The sequence below is a fragment of the Lactuca saligna genome, chromosome 9, assembly GCF_052625555.1.
Source record: "Lactuca saligna cultivar CGN05327 chromosome 9, ASM5262555v1, whole genome shotgun sequence".
In the NCBI taxonomy this organism is placed as follows: Eukaryota; Viridiplantae; Streptophyta; class Magnoliopsida; order Asterales; family Asteraceae; genus Lactuca; species Lactuca saligna.
Window position 1 is genome coordinate 163,390,361 of NC_136425.1, and position 19,419 is coordinate 163,409,779.

General features: G+C 37.0%; 1 long non-coding RNA gene and 1 other non-coding gene across 2 annotated transcripts; both read left to right on the plus strand.

Moving 5' to 3' along the window:
* Window positions 1-13,301: 13,301 nt before the first annotated feature.
* On the plus strand, window positions 13,302-13,408 carry LOC145019094 (small nucleolar RNA R71). Its single transcript, XR_013667412.1, has one exon. It is a non-coding gene; the product is annotated as a small nucleolar RNA R71 (small nucleolar RNA).
* A 5,144-nt stretch (window positions 13,409-18,552) lies between these two features.
* Window positions 18,553-19,419, plus strand: LOC145014713 (uncharacterized). Its single transcript, XR_013665586.1, has 2 exons — window positions 18,553-18,632; window positions 19,244-19,419. It is a non-coding gene; the product is annotated as an uncharacterized LOC145014713 (long non-coding RNA).

Here is a 19,419-nt window from a genome sequence, read left to right on the forward strand (position 1 = left end):
GTAAACTTTTCTGAATATTGGGCCGAAACTGTCACTTGCTGAAAGATAGGGGCTAGAATGGTAATTCGGAATCAATATACCCCTTTATTTGTAACAATTTCTGGGATTGGTCCAAAAATATCAAACTGTGAAAACTACAGGGACCAAAAGTGCCATTTCGCTGGAGTTATAGGGACCAAATATGAAACGTTGTGTCTTCTTCCCATATATCGACTGATTAAAAGAATCAGCACCCAAAAGCGACTGGCATGGCGACTTCAAATGGATGAAACAACGAATCCTATTCCGATCAAACCTTTCGTTCTCATTTCTTATGTTCGTGGGACTTAGGAATCCAAGCCAATTCCAGTTGCGAACATATTTGAAGCTAGATGCGAATCAGTTTCGACTGGAAGGGAATCTCAGGTTCGCTTCAAATGTTCGCGTCTGTGACCTTCACTTCTATGAGTTTTGCTTGCGATTGTAAGGTTCATTTCTTGTTGATTACACACCCAAAAAGCAAACCCAACCGAACATTCATTTCCTTTCGTTTCCATTTCCGTTTCAAGCTCCTTCAGGTGAATCACCCTTTCGCTCCAAGCTCTTTCGTTCCAAGAGCTTACATACACAAATTCGTTCCATGTTCTTTTTGAGCACGAGCCTTTATACCGACCGATCCTTGAGTTTTGAACGCAAAGAATCATACCCAAAGCGAACCAATTTTAAAGAAGAACCCATTCACAGGTTCGCTTCCGAGTACAAGCAACCGAAACCAAGTTCGGTCCAGGTTCATTGAACCGAAACCATGTTCGGTCCAAGCACAGGTTCGCTTTCGGCTCATCTCCTCTTTCGGTCCAAGCATAAACACGCGAGCCCAAGATCGAGGTTCGTTCCAAGTCCGTCGATTATACTCCAAGGCGAATCTCCATTCTCAAGTTCGCTTATTGTTCTCACTCTACATTCGCTTCAAGCCCTTTCGTTCCAAGAGCTACCACCCGAACCCAAGTTCGTTCCAGGTCCGTTCCAAGGCCATTGATACAACAGCAAAATCAAGCATGACGATGCGAACAAAGAGCGAAACATTGGCCAAGCCGAACCACAAGTTCGCTTTCTGTCTTCCCTTCATTCGTTGTAAGGAAACAGACGAACCCAATCATAGATTTGCTTCAATTTTGACGATTATACCCCAAAGAGAAGAACAGTAAACGAGCGTTCACAGGTAAGGCTTTCATAGCGATTTTGACTTTTCAGTATTTAACCACAAAGAAACCCAGTTCTGTTCATTCGATCCTCATCTGTTCATCACACAATCGATTTTGACATAAACCCCAACCAAACACATGCTCGATTCCGAGACCCATTTCACCGTGATTGATAAGAACAACGGACCATCAAATTGCAAACAGATGAGAACACCACAATTTCACTTTGACTTTTTAATTGGCCATTTCGATTCCAAGTCCGTCGACAACATACTCCATAAATTCAGATCAGTGACCAATGATCAATTCAATTCCAAGATTGATTTTGACTTTGAATGCGTTTCAGGTTTGACCATCTGTTCATCAACTATAAGTCACAGGACTCCAAAATTCCACTCAACCATCATACAATCGAGATGAGGAATAGATTAATAATCAAATCAAATCAAACGACATAATCAGATAACGATATCAAAATCGATTTTTGAATGATGCGATTCACACATCTCGACTCAAGAACAGAAAACGGGTGATAAATAAAATTGGAACAAATGATTAGCAAAGTCAAATAAATCGTTTAGATTGACCAGAGGATTTCAATATGCAATGTTCCCAATCTAGAGATATGTCGACTGCGTGATTTGTGATTTCAAACGCCATAAAGAAACGATCATCGAACAAAGATCTTGACTTACGAATCTAGAACTTACGATTTCAACAATTAAGTGGGCTAAACGATGAATAGTAAACACACACAATGAGCCCAAAGGATGCAACGAATGTATAGTAAAAAAAATGGGCTCAAGAACAAATAAATGGTACTGGATCGTTGAATGAATAATAATCAGATCCAAAAAAAATGAGTGACAGTGGAACTCGTGATTAACGTGGATCTATAGAAAAATAATTAAATCAAAATATTTTGATCTCAAAACAAATCAGATCCAAAGAACAGAAAAAAATACCACGATGAACAGTAGAATACACCATAAATCTTCATGAACAGTAACTTGAACATAATTTTGATTCCTAGACGCCAAAACACCAATAATCTTCAATAACTTGTGCAGAAAATCATCAAATCAAGAACCAATACTTCAAAAATCAATAGATCTTCAAAGACCCGCTCTGATACCACTTGTTGGGATTAAAACCCTAATTAAGATTTGATGAACAAGATGCGGAAAATAAGAACAAACACAAATATGAAGATTATGTCGAATGATCACTCGATTTATTGAATTGTGAGGAACAAATTACACTTAAGAAAATAAGAATCTAACTCTACAAGAAACCTCACAACGTGGCGGCTACATTTTGCCTCACTCTCTTAACCCTAATTGTGAATAATACATGACTATTTATAGGGAAAAGACAAGTCTTGGGCTTTTGACCTAGAATTAGTCAAAGGGGCCCATTGCCATCATCCATGGAGTGCTTTGAAACCCTACAATTTAAGTTAGTTTATTTGCTAAGGATTAGTATAGTGAACGCGAACCTAATCACTTGAATCGGTAACCAACAAAAGAATTAATCCATTGCACTATTACCTTGAAATCAACCATGGATCAATTGAGTTGAACTAAACAGAAGTCCCTTCGTATTATTGAATCTAGTTAATTCTTTGTTTTTCTAGTTTTTAGATTAAGTAATAGTTAGTAAGTTTCTAGTCTTGTAAAACTAGAGAAAACCCTTTACTTATTAAATAATTTAGATAAAATTAGTTTTTATTTTTAATTTGCCGTTCCCTATGTTCGATACCCTACTTGCTTAAACTATTCCACAATTGATAGTTACACTGCCTTTGTGTGTTTATTTTACAACTAAAAGTAGGATTAAAACTAAGTGAGTTTACGCACATCAAGTTTTTGGTGCCGTTGCCGGGGAACGGTTCTAAACAGTTAATTTTATTTGCTAAGTGTTATCAAATATATTTTTTATATATATTTTTATTTTTATTTTTATTTATTATGTATTTTCCAAATCTCGATGCTTTTGATGCTTTTCTTGAGGAAGTAGTGCAGGAAATTGAGCATGAAGATGAGGATTATGACTCAGATGATGATTTGAAGAAATTTGATAGATGGTTAGATAACATCCTGTCTAATGATCAAGAACAATTTGAGTCACAAGAGCTAGAGTTAAAAGATGAAGAATTTAATCCAGAAAGAGATTTGGAGGAACTAGAAAGATTGCTAGCAGAGGGGTCAGATGAAGAACAAGAAAAACCTGAGTTGCAGGAACCAAGTTGTGGTTTGACCATTACCACAACATGGTCCCCTGTTCTTCCGGTTTGTGTTTCGAAGCATGGGGTGACGATTCCAACTTTGGAGAAAGTTCTAAATCACGATCCATTTATGATTAGTATCCAACCGGTTCCAACCCTTCTCAATATTCTTGGGTTTTATGAATTCAAGCTTGTTTGGCCAATTTCTGAAGCAAAGAGTCGAATTTTACAAATTGGTCCAAAGAAAATATTTAATGCAACGGATGGATTGACATTGAGTTTATTGGAAGTTTATTAAGTTGGGAGTCCAGCTAAAGACTCGCACAAAAAGAAGCGCTTGCGGGAGGCAACCCGTCATTAGTGTTTTCTTTTCTTTTTTCTTTCTAAACTTCTAGTGTTTAAGGATAATTTAGGAATTTTTTTTTATTACTTGGTTTTGTTTTTGATCTTTTCAGTTTGAGTGTAAGGATGCATGTGAGGGTCTAGAGTCAAGGCTGATGAAGCGAGAAATCGAGTCTAGGCGAGAGAGGAAACGAAGTTTTGAGTCAAGCTATGAGTCCAATTGATAGAAGGGTTATATAGTGTTTACTACCTAAAGAAAAATGAGGGAAATTATTAGTTTATATAACCCCCCATACATCGGAAACGGACTTGGGCAGAATAAATTTTTTGTCACACAGCGGTCTACTCGCCGAGTGCATTTTATGGACTCGCCGTCCATGTGAAAATTCACGATTCTTCTGCCATTTACGCTTCAACTCGGCGAGTCTACATACTTACTCGACGAGTCGCTCATTCTTCTTACTTTTGAGCTGAAGATTTGATGACATTTGATATGGGCATTGATTCTATTCTTTGAAGATCATTTTCCGAGCATTTCCAAGAGTTTTTCCCTTATGTTTTGGAGCTTTTATAAAGACTGTACCACACGAGATTTTGACACCCAAGATATGGATGAGTTGTTCCCATGTCTAAAGTAAATTGAAGATGGAGATGAAGAGAATAGATATCAACCTCGCCACGACTATCCCAAGGGAGTTTGTTCTAATTCTCTCCTTATTTTTATTGTTCTTTATCATGCATGATATGCAATGGGGACATTGCATAAATTAAGTGTGGGGTAGGGGGTTGGTTGGTTACACTAGTTAATTTTTAAAGTTTTGCATAAATTTTGAATAAATTAAGTGTGGGGTAGAGAATTACAAGAAAATTTTGAAAAATTTTTGGAGCATCAAAGTTAAGTATGAAGTTAGAAGATTGAAAATTCCGAAGTACTTCAAAAAGTTAAAGATACCAAAAATCAAACAACAAGGTGGTGAATTCAAAGAAATTAAAGATCAAATGTCAAAGAAGTGAAGAATTCCAAAGAGCTCCAATGTGGTATCATAAATTGTAATTGTCTAGATTATGTATGCTTGGGTTGCTCAACCAAAAATACCTTGAGGTTAACAGGTTTTCTGAGGATGGATTCGGAGGGATGCATAAAATGAGCATTGTTCGGAAAAAGTGGGCGAATGTTTATGAGGATTGTGAGTATTTGGAGTATGGGGGTTCTTTAGGAAAAATTTTAGACACAAATGCATGCGTTGTGGTCTTGGCATAATGGTTGGGTTCGATTGGGATTGTTTTATATGATTCTAATGTGTTAAAATTCAGTTTTGCTTGGGGGAAAGCAAAAGTCAAGTGTGGGGTATTTTGATATGGATATATTTAGTTATAAAATTCATGCATGATCTTAATACTTTATGTTGATTTTGTCTCATTTAATGAACAAAAGGTGCTTAATTAGATTAAATATTTCATGATTAATTAATACTTTATGGGATTGGAGTTGTCTTATGTAATATTAGTGTACTAAAATTCAGTTTTGCTTGGGGGCAAGCAAAAGTCAAGTGTGGGGTATTTTGATATGGGAATATTTAGTTATAAAATTCATGCATGATATTAATACTTTATAATATTTCATTTTCAGCAACAAAGACATGCTTGAAAGGAAAATGAAGCGGAACTAGCGATTGGAGGCTTGGATCTTGGATTTTGAAGAAAGAAGGATGTTGCTGGACAGCTTGACCCCTCGTCAGTGTTTTGGCCATATCTCATGAACCGTAACTCCGATTGACGAGATTCAAAATGTTCTGAAAAGTAGAAAAACTTTCGGAGGACTTTAGTGTTTTGAGTAAATGCTGATTCGAAACGTACTCGGCGAGTAGGGTCGATTACTCGGAGAGTTGTATCGAACTTTCGCGATTCTGGACGCGCTGACTTGCCGCACATGGGTTTTAAGTGATGTACTCGGCGAGTAGGTCACTGGACTCACCGAGTAGCCTCTTTTTTGTGAAAATCTATATAAAGGGACTTTCATATCGATACCCTAGCATATAGATGAACCCTTGGAGGCCAATTGTCGACTAAAGGTGCTGCTGGAGCGTGGGAAGCAAGGGAATCAACCCTACCTTCAATTTTAAGGAGAATCAAGTCAAAATCAAGTTTACTCTTACCTAATCTCTTGTTTGAACTATGTTTTTACCAAGTGATTTCGTTTTTGAGCTTGTTTCTACTGTAATCATGAAATATTTAATCTAATTAAGCACCTTTTGTTCATTAAATTTGACAAAATCAACATAAAGTATTAAGATCATGCATGAATTTTATAACTAAATATGCCCATATCATGCCACCAAGGTGGCATGTAGCATGTTGGCCACCATGAAAGCTGAACTCCAAAAGTCCTATGAGGACTTTTACCCTTTTGCGATGCACGTGGACTTGATGGAAAGATACCATCATAGTGCTCGTCAAGAGAGGTATGAAATCATCTCGTCCATGATAACAACCCAAATGAAGGATGGTGAACCCATCACAGGCCACATGCAGAAGATGAAATGGTTTGTGGACTGTTTGCTGAAGTTGAATGTGAACTTCCCTGAGGAGTTGGCTATTGACATCATACTGCACTCCTTACCTACTTGTTATGATCAGTTCTGAATGACATATCATATGAACAAGGAGGAGGTCACACTCAGCAAGCTTCAAGGACTTTTGAAGACCACCGAAAATGGTCTCAAAAGTAAATCGGTTGTTACTACTCCTACTCCTAATATCGCCTCTATTCTGGAAATCGGGCAAGGTAGAGGGAAAAAAAGGAAGACCCCTTTGAAGGGTACCAATGTAAAGTCTCTTGATGGCTCTCCTTCGAGTGGAACCAAAGGTGGTTCTGTCACTCCTTCTTCCTACCCAAAAAATTTGAATGCTTCTATTGTCATGATAAGGGGCACTGGAAACAAAACTGCCCCAAGTACATGCCGGATGTTATGGATGGGAAGGTTAAACCCACCCATGCAGGTATTTACACTATATTGTCTAATAACACACCGCATACTAATTCTTGGGTCCTTGATACAGGTTGTGGTATTCATATATGTTCTGATTTGCAGGGCCTAAGAAGAAGTGAGGATGTGGAGCACAAAAAGATAAACTTGATCATGGGGAATAGAAAAGCTTCACCTGTCACCAAGATTGAAGTTTATTCTTTGTTTGTAAGTAGTGGGTTAATATTAGATTTGAATAAGTGTTGTTACTCGTCTGAAATGGCGAGAAATATTATTTCTTTTCACGGTATGTACAAATAAGGATTTACTTTTTCATTTTATAATGAATGTGGTGGTATTAATGCTTTTTATAATAATGTTCTTTATTTTAAAGCATTATCTTGTGATGGTGTATATGAAACTGTGTTGGTTGTAGACAACCTAGGAAATAATGTATTGCATATTGATTCTTCCACTAGTTTAGACAAAGCATCCCTGTGGCAATATCATCTTAGACATGTTAACAAGAAGCGTATTGGCCAACTCCAAAAGGCTGGAGTCTTGGAATCATTTGAATTAAGGTCAGATGATAGTTGCGAGTCTTGTTTGCTTGGAAAAATGACAAAGTCACCCTTCACTGGTACTTGTGCTAAGGGTGAAGGTTTGTTGGACCTCATACACACAGATGTGTGTGGACCCTTCAAAACTGCCAATAGAGATGCTAACCGCTTCTATGTGACTTTCACTGATGATTAAAGTAGACATGGTTATGTCTACTTAATCAAGAATAAGTTAGAAACCTTCAAAAGTTCAAGGAGTTTAAACAAGAAGTGGAGAATCAGCTGGGCAGGAACATTAAGATGCTTCGATCCGATCGCGGTGGATAGTATCTTAGTACAGAGTTCCTTGACTATCTTAAGTAATGTGGAATTGTTTCACAATTGACACCTCCCAGAACACCACAGCTTAATGGTGTGGCTGAGAGGCACAATCAAACCTTTTTGGACATGGTTCGTTCCATGATGAGTCGAGCTTAGTTACCAATCTCATTTTGGGTGTATGCCTTAGAGACTGCCGCCCATATCCTTAATCTAGTCCCTACCAAGAAGGTTGCCAAAACACCTCATGAGATGTGGACTGGGAAAGTTCCCAATTTAGACCACGTCAAGATTTGGGGTTACGAGGCTTTCATGAAGCACGAGACTCATGACACGCTCGAACCTTGTAGTCAGCGGTGTAGTTTCATCGGCTACCCATAGAAATATTTTAGTTACCTCTTCTACATACCCACTAAGAATGTGGTCTTTGTGGCAAGGAGAGGGGTCTTTCGCGAGAGAGAGAGAGAGAATTCATAATCCAAGGAAACAGTGGGAGGCAAATTGTGCTTGAAGAGCTTTAAGAGTCAAGTGGTGAAGGAACCTCAAACCCTAGAAATCAACCTAATGAGGAAACTCCTGTTGAACCAACTGACTAGTTTGTATCTCTGAGGCATTCCACTAGAGTTAGGAATCCACCTGGTCATTACTATGGCTTCCATATTACCGCGGAAGGTGATACATTTAGTAGTGATAGTAAACTAGTGAATTTGGATGAACCTAACAGCTATAGGGAAGCAATGGCAGGCCCTGAGTCTTCTAAATGGAAAGAGGCGTTGGACAGCGAGATTCAGTCCATGTATGACAATCAAGTTTGGAACTTGGTTGATAATGTACTAGGTCATAAGACGGTCGGGTGCAAATAGATCTTCAAGAAGAAGATCGCCATGGATGGGAAAGTACATACTTATAAGGCGCAATTGGTTGCGAAGGGCTTTACTCAAACTCAGGGAGTTGACTATGAGGAAACCTTCTCACCAATAGTGAAAATTAAGTCTATTAGGGTTATCCTAGCCATTACTGCATTTCAAGATTATGAAATATGGCAAATGGATGTTAAAACCGCTTTCCATCATGAAAAGTTGGCTGAGGATGTTTACACGAGTTAGCCAGAGGGTTTTGTCAATGCAGAGTACCCTGGTAAAGTGTGCAAGCTTGACAAATCCATTTATGGATTGAAACAAGCATCTCGTAGTTGGAATCTTTGTTTTGATGAGAAATTCAAAGAGTTTGTTTTTTTGAGAAGCAAAAATGAGTCCTGTGTATATGTCAAAGCTAGTGGGAGTATAGTTAGCTTTTTAGTATTGTATGAGGATGACATACTACTGATAGGAAATGACATCCCAAATTTGCAGGAGATTAAATCCTAGCTTGGGAAGTGTTTCACTATGAAGGACCTTGGAGAAGCTGCCTATATCCTAGGGATAAGGATAGTGAGAGATAGAGTAAAAGACTAATTGGACATAGTTAGAGAACCTACTTGGACAAAGTGTTGAAGAGGTTCAACATCCAGAATTCCAAGAAATGCGATTTACCGATCCAAAGCAATGTCATAGTAAGGCTCAGAGCCCGAGTATAGAGGTTGAGATAGCTGAGATGAGTCGATTACCATATGCTTCTTCTGTCAACTCGAACATGTATGCTATGACTTATACCTGCCCTAATGTGTCCTTTGCTTTGAGTATGGTCAGCGGATATCAGGGGAACCCTGATAAGGCTCACTTAACTGCGGTAAAGAACATTCTCAAGTATCTGCAAAGGACTAAGGATTGGATTCTTACCCTTGGTGGGAGTGATGACTTGAGAGTAGTAGGATATAGCAATGCCAACTTTCAGACCAACATGGATAACTTCCACTCTCAGTTGGGTTGGGTGTTTACCCTAAATAGAGGGTCGATTACTTTGAAAAGTTCCAAGCAAGAGATGGTAGCTGATTCGACATGTGAATCAGAGTACATAGCAGCGAGTGAAGTGGTGAAGGAGGCGATATGGTTGAAGAACTTCATCGGATACCTTGGAGTTATACCAACTACAAAGGAGCCTATGGAAATTTTCTGTGAAAGTAATGGTGCGGTTGCCTTAGCTAAGGAACCGAGAGATCATGGCAGATTCAGACACATTGATAGAAAATATCACATCATAAGACACAAGATAGAAGAAGGACTCCTCGTGACAAAGAGGGTACGTCAGAAGAGAACGCAACGGATCCCCTCACGAAAGGACTGACTAGGGCTAGGCATTTGCAGCATGCGAGGCGCATCGGGATGAAGGACGATATTATTTTTACAGATTATATAGCTATCTCTGAAACTTGTAAAATGTAATTGACATTTGATGATTAAATAAAAGTTGTTGTTTATTTATAAGTAAGGTGTTGCTATCTTGTGTCAATCGTTTACTATTGTTTCAACTTTGCATGTTTTGACTTCCATAATAATTACTTTATTTAAACTCTCCACAGTCAATCATATTTTGGAAGTAGGTATGAATCAAGATTGTCATAAATTGGGCTTGTAGATGTCTGAGGTGTTATACATAGAAAAAGTTGCTACAACATTCATGAGTGCTCGTAAGTTCTGAGTATTGGATTAAACCGATGCTCACTTGTATCACTTCATGGAATTTATGTCGAGTGATCGTGAAACAGTAATATCATATAAGTCTTCCAACCTAGAGATATGAGTTGGTTGTGCATTGATTGCACGGAAACGCATCAGTAACTTAAAGTTATAAAACGTGCCTTTGTGTATGATTCAACAACTAGTAGTAACAAGCATATGAGTCAAATTTTATCTATTCCTTTTAATCCTTGGAGGATTAGAAGCGATATCTGGGACCCTCGATGATTTTGTTTTGACCTATGTCTTGGGCCCGGTTAGAACCAAATTGATGTGTTCAGTTTAGTTCTATGTCAAACTAATCAGAAATCGGGAAACAAACTGTTGGACAATAAGTACTACGTTGTTCCATGTACTTGTCTGACTGATACTTGAGAACAAAGGACTGTATGATAACTTATCTAAAATGACACTTCATAGTTTAATAGAGTTTTAAGACCTACGATTGATGGTCGGTTCCTGAAGTTACACTTGCAACTATAGTTATCAAACTTATCCAAGTGGGAGGCTATTGGATAAGGTGTCTAAGTTCGTAACTATATTTCGTATGTACTTGACCCGACCCGGCATGGTCCATTTGGGTTGCATTTCACTGAAACAATTTGTATGGATACTCTTGTGAGAATACTATATTTATGATTTATTAATATATTATAAGTGATAATATATTAATATGAAATAATATTATTTAATTAGTATTGATCAATAATTAATTTGGTGATCAAAAGAAACTAATTAAATATGGACTCTTATATATATATATATATATATATATATATATATATATATATATATATATAGAATAGGCAAAGTTCATTTAGGATGGGCTAAGCTTGCATGGATAGTCCATGGAGTTTTTAACCCATGGATCCTATGGAAATGAAATATCATGGGTATTAGGGTTTACATGGATGTAACCCTAATCCACCATACTATATAAAGAGTTCTTTAGCACTTGAAATGGCACTAGTGTGTGTGAGAACAAGGGTGGGCCAATTTCTAGAGTGCTTCATATTCTCTCAAAGTCTTCCAATTTGTTTTGGTGATTTGTGATTCCAGTTGAGGCATTCACATTATTGGTGCTAGGCTCTTGAAGTTCCACGCAATCAACCACAAGAAAAGGTAAGTCATTCTACTAGTTTTATATTACAAGTACCCCATGATATGCTAGTTAGGTTGAGAACCTTGGATAAATCAAATTTGCATGTATAATAGAGAAAACATAGATCCAAGGTTTCTAGGGTTGCATGTACACCATAGGAGTGTTAGAATGCTCAAAACCCTTCAATAGTATCCTTCAACTCTCCATCCACCTCTTCATACAACTCTTTTTTGAGTTCATCTACTTCTTCTTACTCTTGAACCTTGAGTGTAGTAAATGCAATCACCTCAACTGTAATGGGAATCGAGGCTCTTGGCTTCAAACGATTGAGTTTTTCAACATTGGGCTCCTTCCTAACCTTATGTTCTTCTTCCATCATCTTTTTCTAGTGAAACTAGCTCATTAAATTATTCTTCCATGGCATCTTATTTTGACACTTCATCATTTGGATCTTCATGATTTACTTTAGGGCTCTTCTCAAAGGTAAAAGCATCATCTTCCACAAGAAGTGTGAGCTTTAAGTCATGGATGTCAACTAGTGCTCTTACGCTACTCAAAAATGGTCTTTCTAAAATAATTGGATATGTTGATAACCAAAACATCAACCAGAAAAATAAATTTTCCCACCTTAACTATTAATTCTTCAATTATTCCTCGTGGGTATGTGGTTGAGTGATGTATCATTCGAATGGTCATTCTTGTATCTTAGAGCTTTGGTAATCAGAGATTCTGATAGAAAGAGTATGCCATGAGATTAATTGCCCGAAAGCATCTAGATCATTGATAGAAGTCGAGTTCCCAAACTCACAAGGCAATGCGAGTTGTCTTGAATCTCCCATCTTGATTGGTAATCCTTTGATAAATACAGCTGAACATAACTCATTAAGAACTATTGTTGAGGACTTTTCCAACTCCTTTCTATTACTCGTTACATCCTTTGCAAACTTTGGAAGTTTCGCCATTGATTTGAGGAATGGGGAGTTTATTGAAAGTAAAAGAACTTGTTCCATAAATATCCTTTGTTCAGGTTCCAGATAATGTTTGATGGCTTGAGATGGGAATGGTAGTGGTGGCTGAAATGATTGAAGAATAGAAAAATTATTTTCTACCCGAGATTACAACGTGGTGATCTCACCGCGGTGTGGTGAAGCTTCAAAGAAAACTTCACTTTTTGATCTTTTAACTCTGGGTTGTTCTTGTTTCAAATTTTGACTCAGGATAACTTTTAGCTTCTTCATGGGTCATTATTGGCTCAGAATGAATCTGTTGTTCGGTGTAGATCACCATGACATGAGATTATGATTTTTTATCTTGAATTTTAGGTGGTAACCTTTCATTGACAAGTGTGGTCGATTGCCCAAGTTGAGTCTCTATATTCTTTATCGAAGCTTGATGATTTCTCACATTGGTATCAGTAGTATCATGCCTCTTTTCAGATGCTTCCATAAATCAATGGAGTACCGACTCAAAATCTATCTTCTTTTCGGGTGGAGGTTGCTCTTTTTGATAGAAACCTCTTCCAGTTTGTCTATACTTTTCATCTTTCTGTTTATTGTACTCTTCTTAAGGTAACCACTCTTTCTTAGGCTTTCTCCAATCTTCATCAAACTTGTCATCACTTGAGTAGAACACTTGCACCTTCTTATTCCCATTTTTACCCGAATCACAATCCTTGGTCAAGTGTGGACCACTAAAATTGTCATAACCAACTATTATAATGTGGATTGATTGATCTAAATTTGTTATTTGCCTATCCATAGAGTCGAGCTTAGCTATGATTGCAGCCATATTATCGACCCCTCAATATTCTTTTCCTTTTGTAGCATCCACTTGTGGATTGTGATACTCTCGCTAGTGCTTTGGAAACTTTGCAAATAATTCTTTAATAGTTGTCAACTCCTTCTTTTTCATAGGCCCTTGCGAGTCAAGAAGTTGTCCAGTAGTTACACTCACTCCATCATAGAATATGGAAACTTCTTGTTGAACATTCATGTCATGTTGAGGGAAACTTCTTAGCAAGCCCTTTTGTCTCTCCCAAGCTTCATATAATGACTCTCCCACATCATATTGGAAGTTAGCAATCTTCTTTTTGAGATTTGAGATCTTCAAAGGTGGACTAAATTTCTTGATGAAAGCATCACGAATATTAGCCAATATAATGATGGATCCTGGTGCAAGAGATTTCAACCAAACCTTTGCTTCACCGGTAAATGTGACCATCCCTTGGCACATTAGGAACATGAAAGTATTTGGCAATCTCTTTGACCTCATCAATGTGATTGAAAGCATCTTCATACTCTTTCCCGAGAAAAGGTATGTCCTCGAGCATGGATAAAATGTGTCCTTTGAGCTCAAAACTTCTCTTGGCTGGTATCTCAGGTGGAACTAGACTTGGTCCATGTTCCTCACGTATCCTCTTTTTGTAGTCTCTCATTGTAATTCTCATTATATTTTCCATATCTTCAACCTCAACCTTTATATCTTCCTCATATGAACTACCTTCAATAGGTGACTCTGGCTCGTATCAAATTATTTTTTATCAGGCTTCCTCTTGTAGCTTTCAAATCCTATATCCAATTGAGAAGTGCGTGTTGACTCGTTGACTTTCCTGTCTTTCTTTTTGTGGAAAGCGGATTCTGGGTCTTGAAGTGGAGGAACAATATTCGTTTTAGATCATCGGGTCATAAATCACTTAAAAAAGCAAAAACAAAACAAAAATGCATAAAAGGAATAAAAATCAATAAACTAAAACTTGTCTGAAGCGAGACCACGATGTGGTTGCGTCTCATAGAAAAACTAAAACGAACAAACGCAACCAAAGTAAATTTTTGTGGTTCTTACCCCACAAAAAGGATCGAATAACCAAAAGCAATTAAAATGTAAATAAAATAAGTCGTTCCCCCACAATGGATCCAAAAACTTTGATGATAAAAAAGTAACTACTAGTTTTAAATTTATAACCTAACAAAAATTTTCTATCTATGCACCTATAGGCAGTGAACCTAATCAGATTATAGAATAACTTAGGTAAGTCGGGTGTCGATCACAGGGAATGGAACTCAATTAATAGAATTAACTACTTCTAATTAAAATATTAAACAAACTATGATTTTGGAGGGAGGGGTTACCGATTTTGCAAAATCAGAATAACTTACTATCAACTAACAAGTATCAAGAAACAAAAACAAAGTAACTTCAGGAATTAAAAGAATACTTCTATCTAGATCCTATTTCACTTTCTCCTATGGTTGATTTCTAGTGGATAGATTATATTGATTACCAATTATCTATCTCTTATGGTCAAATTACTAATCCTGTTGATTTATGTATGACAAGGCAATGGTTATGCTCAAGTTAAACACTAAATTGATAATAGCAGAATTAGACTATGAATGATATTAGTTACTCTTCTATGGTCTAGTTGAAAAACCAATCACAAATTAATACTAATTATGCTCTCTAACATTGTTAAAGTTACTAGCTTTAATTACTTTTAACTAAGATGTGTTAGTGGTCATAAACAATTAGGTGATAGATTCATCCAATTATAATGGTCAATTAACACACAAAATATGATTTATGAGACATATTAACTAGAACTAAAAATGTTAGGTTTTAATTCTATTAAACACAAGTAAATCAATAATAATCATCCAGTACTTGGAATCAACACATAAGTATCACGTCAATCTTCACCAAAAAAAAGTAAAAAAGTGATTAGCCTCTCACTGTAGTAGGAATACACATTAGATCTAAGTAAAATAAGCTAGACATAAGTTTAAATAGCAAATTAACTAGATCAATGTTGAACATCTACAAAATCTTCTTAAATCCTTAAGCTCTCTTGGATTTCGACTTCATCTAGGTTTCTATGGGTTTATTAGTTGTAATTAACCTTAGAGAACTAAATGTATGCCTCCAAATTCGACATAATGACTAGGATTTTAAATTTTTGGAAATCTGACCACCACGTCGTGGTTGACCGCCACCATGATATGGTGTTTGAGTAAATCCCATAATTGCCACGTCAAAATCATGGTCGCGATTCTTCCAATCAACACGTCGTAGTTAAGGCACAATAACATGGTCTTTAGACCTTTTCCCCTGTTATTTTGTTTTTGCTCCCGTTTCTTGCTTCCAAACCCTCATATTCTTCCATTTTTGTCCCGAGTAAGGCTTTGCAGCTACAAAACATAATTAAAGCATATTAAGTATCTTTTGTTCCATATTAAACACAATTATAGCTAAAAGTATTAGAAATATGCATTAAATATATAGTTAATTATGCACATATCAACAACCAGTTGTGCCTTGAAGGTATGTACTTTTCCATCCATGTTGGTATTCTTCTTGAAGATCCATTTGCACCCAACTATCTTGTGACCGAGTACATGATCAACCAATTTCCAAACTTGGTTTTCATACATGGACTTGATCTCGCTGTCCATTGCCTCTTTCCACTTAGCATCCTTAGGGCATACCATTGCTTCCTTGTAGTTAGATGGTTCTTCCAAATTGACTAGTGTATGATCACTGATAAACGTATCACCATTTGCAGTAATATGGGAATCATAAAACTTGGGTGGCATGCTATCTCTACTGGATAGACGAAGAGGTAATGAATTATCAACCGGTTTAACTGGAATTTATTCCTCTGGTTGAATGCTAGTGTCTTCTAAGGTTCCTTTATTATTTGACTCTTGAATCTCTTCAAGATCAATTATGATCTCACTGTCTTCTTTGCATATGAGCTCTCTCTCGCAAAAGACTCCTCTTCGTTATAAAAAGACTACATTTTCACTAGGTCTATAGAACAAGTATGCAAAATACTTTTTTAGGTAGCCAATGAAAATACTCTCACTTCTAGCTTCTATCTTGTCATGAATCTCTCGTCTAACGAAAGCTTCACAACCCCATACTTTTATATGTGTTACCAAGGGAACTTTCTTTATCCACATCTCATCAGGTGTTTTGACAACCTTTTTAGTAGGGAAAATATTGAGGATATGGGTGGTTGTCTCTAAGGCATATCCCCATAAGGAAATGGGAAGATTGGCTCGACTCATCATGGAACGAACCATGTTCAAAAAAGGGTCGATTACACCTCTCAGCTATACCATTAAGTTGTGGTGTTCTAGGAGGAGTGAATTGTGAAACTATTCCACATTCCTTAAGGTAGTCGTGGAACTCAATACAAAGATACTATCCTCCTCTATCAGATCAGAGCATCTTTATCTTCCTGCCTAATTGATACTCAACTTCATGTTTAAAATCTTTGAACTTTTAAAAGGTTTCTGATTTATGTTTTATTAAGTAAATATAACCATATTTACAATAATCATCCATAAACGTTACATAAAACCGATTAGCATCTCTTGTGGTAGATCTAAAGGGTCCACACACAGTGTATGAGGTCCATTAATCCTTCACCTCTTTCACATGATCCGGTGAAACATGATTTTGTCATCTTTCCCAAAAGACAAGATTCACATTTATCATCTGGACTTAAATCAAATGATTCCAAGTCTCCATCCTTTTGGAGTTGGGCGATGCGCTTCTTGTTAATGTTCCCAAGATGATAATGCCACAAGTATGCATTGTCTAAACCATTAGATGAAACAATCTGAAACACACTATTGCCTAAGCTATTAACATAAGTCACAATTTCATACACACCATTAAAAGGTAAAGCCTCAAATATAAAAACACCATTTTTATATGCTAAAATTGAACCATTCATATCTTTAAACGAATAACAAAAACCTTGTCAGAATAATGCATGAAAAGAAATAATGTTTCACGTCATTTATGACGAATAACAACAATCAATGAAACTAATCCTAACATCACCACTAAGCATAATCTGATAAGTTCCAATCTTGGTAAAAGAAGAAGATCACTTATTGTAACGCCCGGGTTTTCAGGGCTAAGCATTTTTGTCAATGTAATAGTCTAGGTCAACTATTGTAACTCTTTTTGAAGTAATAAATATGAAATATTTGAGTATTATGTGAATTATGTGTGTTTATGTGTTTATTATTTAATTATAAATGTATAATTAATAAAGAATAAAAATGAGCGTCAAAATTAAAGTGTGAGATAATCCCGATATCTCTACATAAAGTTGTAGAATATATATCAAGGTTTTCGTACATATAAAGAATGCCGAAATCCGAGCTATAACGAAGAAGTTATGGCCCGCCGAAGTTTTACGGCAAAACCGGCACGACACCGGGAGACGTAAATAGCGAATTTACGATAGAAGACTTTTTAGCCTTAGAAATCTAAACAAAAGTCGTAGAATATGTTAAACTAAGAACATCGATAAAAAGAACGCCCAAATCTGACTTCGTATGAAGAAGTTATGATTTTTCTAAGATTCGGCTTAGCAGTGCACGGCCTGAAACTCGAATTTTAGTTCGAGCGGTTTTTGGCTTACGCAACGTAAATGAGAGTTGAAGATCTCATTAATAGGAAATCAAAGGTAAAAAGACAGACAAAAACAGAGTCCGTATGTAGAAGTTATTAATTTTACGCAGACGTTTAACAGTATAATCTCCTTGTACTGTTAAATTTAAGATTGGTCGAGAATTAGCTGACGGTGTCAAAATGAAAGTTGTAGATCTTATTATTACCTACGCGTGGATATAAGGAACGTCAAAAACGGAGGTCGTATGTGAAAGTTACGGATTTTAGAAGTCGGAAGTGTGTTGTGCGAAAATGGGTGATGTGGCACAATCTTGGCCATTGCTTTCTCCCCAAGGCTTGCCACCAGATGGTGACATGTGGCACCAAGTTCAGCCACATTTCACCCTATAAATACCACCTCTCCCACCCTCATTTTCTTCATACCTTTCCCATTCTTTCTTCTCTTTACTCTCTCTCTCTCTCTAGAACCTCTCTCTAGCCCCGAAATCCCCCGAAAAGCCTAGGGAACCTTCCTAGCACGAGGCGGAAGCCCCGAAGTGCTCGAAGGCTCTGAGAAGAAGAGCTTTTCGGCTCAGGAACGCTACTCCAAGCAAATCCCGGTTTTCTATAAAACCCGCTGTAAGTGAGCTACGCCTACGCTATTTTTAATATAACTTTTATTTAATTATAGTAACGTTATTAGGAACTTATAATAAATACTTGGGCTATTATTATGGGTTATATAAGTATTTTTTGACGCTTATATAATAATAATAATAATATCTAGACTATTAATTAGTCTCGACGAATAATAAACTAAACTCTAGTGGTAATAATACTAGGTTTCGTCGAAGAAAAAAATTCTTTTTAAGAAGCGAAGCGCTATCTGAGTTCGGAATCACCACCTTTTCCGGTGAGTGCATAGTTACTTTCAGCTTACACATAGATATGAAGTATTTTATATAAATTACGTGCTATGTGTGCATATTATCTGAATACTTGCTATCTACGTTAGATGAACGTTGTTATACATGTTTTCAATGATTTAAACTGTATATGTATTTTATATCTACGAAAATGTTGGGGTAAAACATGGGTAGATGTAATAGGTGATGTGTGATAAAATGATGAGAGGCCTCGATGTTGTTGTTGTTGATCCAGTCATCTAGCGGAGTATAGATGACGACCACGGACTCTTCTAGACAGTCTAGTGGAACACTAGCAGGCTCGCAACCTGTAGGTGTTGTGAACGATGTGTTCACCGGTGTACTCCATCCCCCACATGGTTGCCTATTAGGACATTTATTGCTGAGGAATCCCCTTAGCAGTAGTGTTCGTCCCGATGATGATCCTTAGGCTAGGTCCCTTATGATAGGTGTTTAGGGACGTAAAGTGAGGATAACGGGAACGGGTAATCGGGTTATTGTTGATTGATGAAATTAATAAACTTATTTATTGTGGGTTGAAAACCCTATGTGCTCACCAGGCTCCCAAGCCTGACCCACTCAGTTTTATGCATTACAGGTAGTGGCGCATGAGCATAGGTGTGATGTTTTGGACGAGGGATTACGGATATAGGCCTGTAGATATGAAATAATGTAGTAAGGCTTATATTGTACTGTTTATACTTTTGATATGTACGAACATGACATCCCGAGTCTTTTAATGAAATACATTTCTATGGAAATGCTTTTGATAAA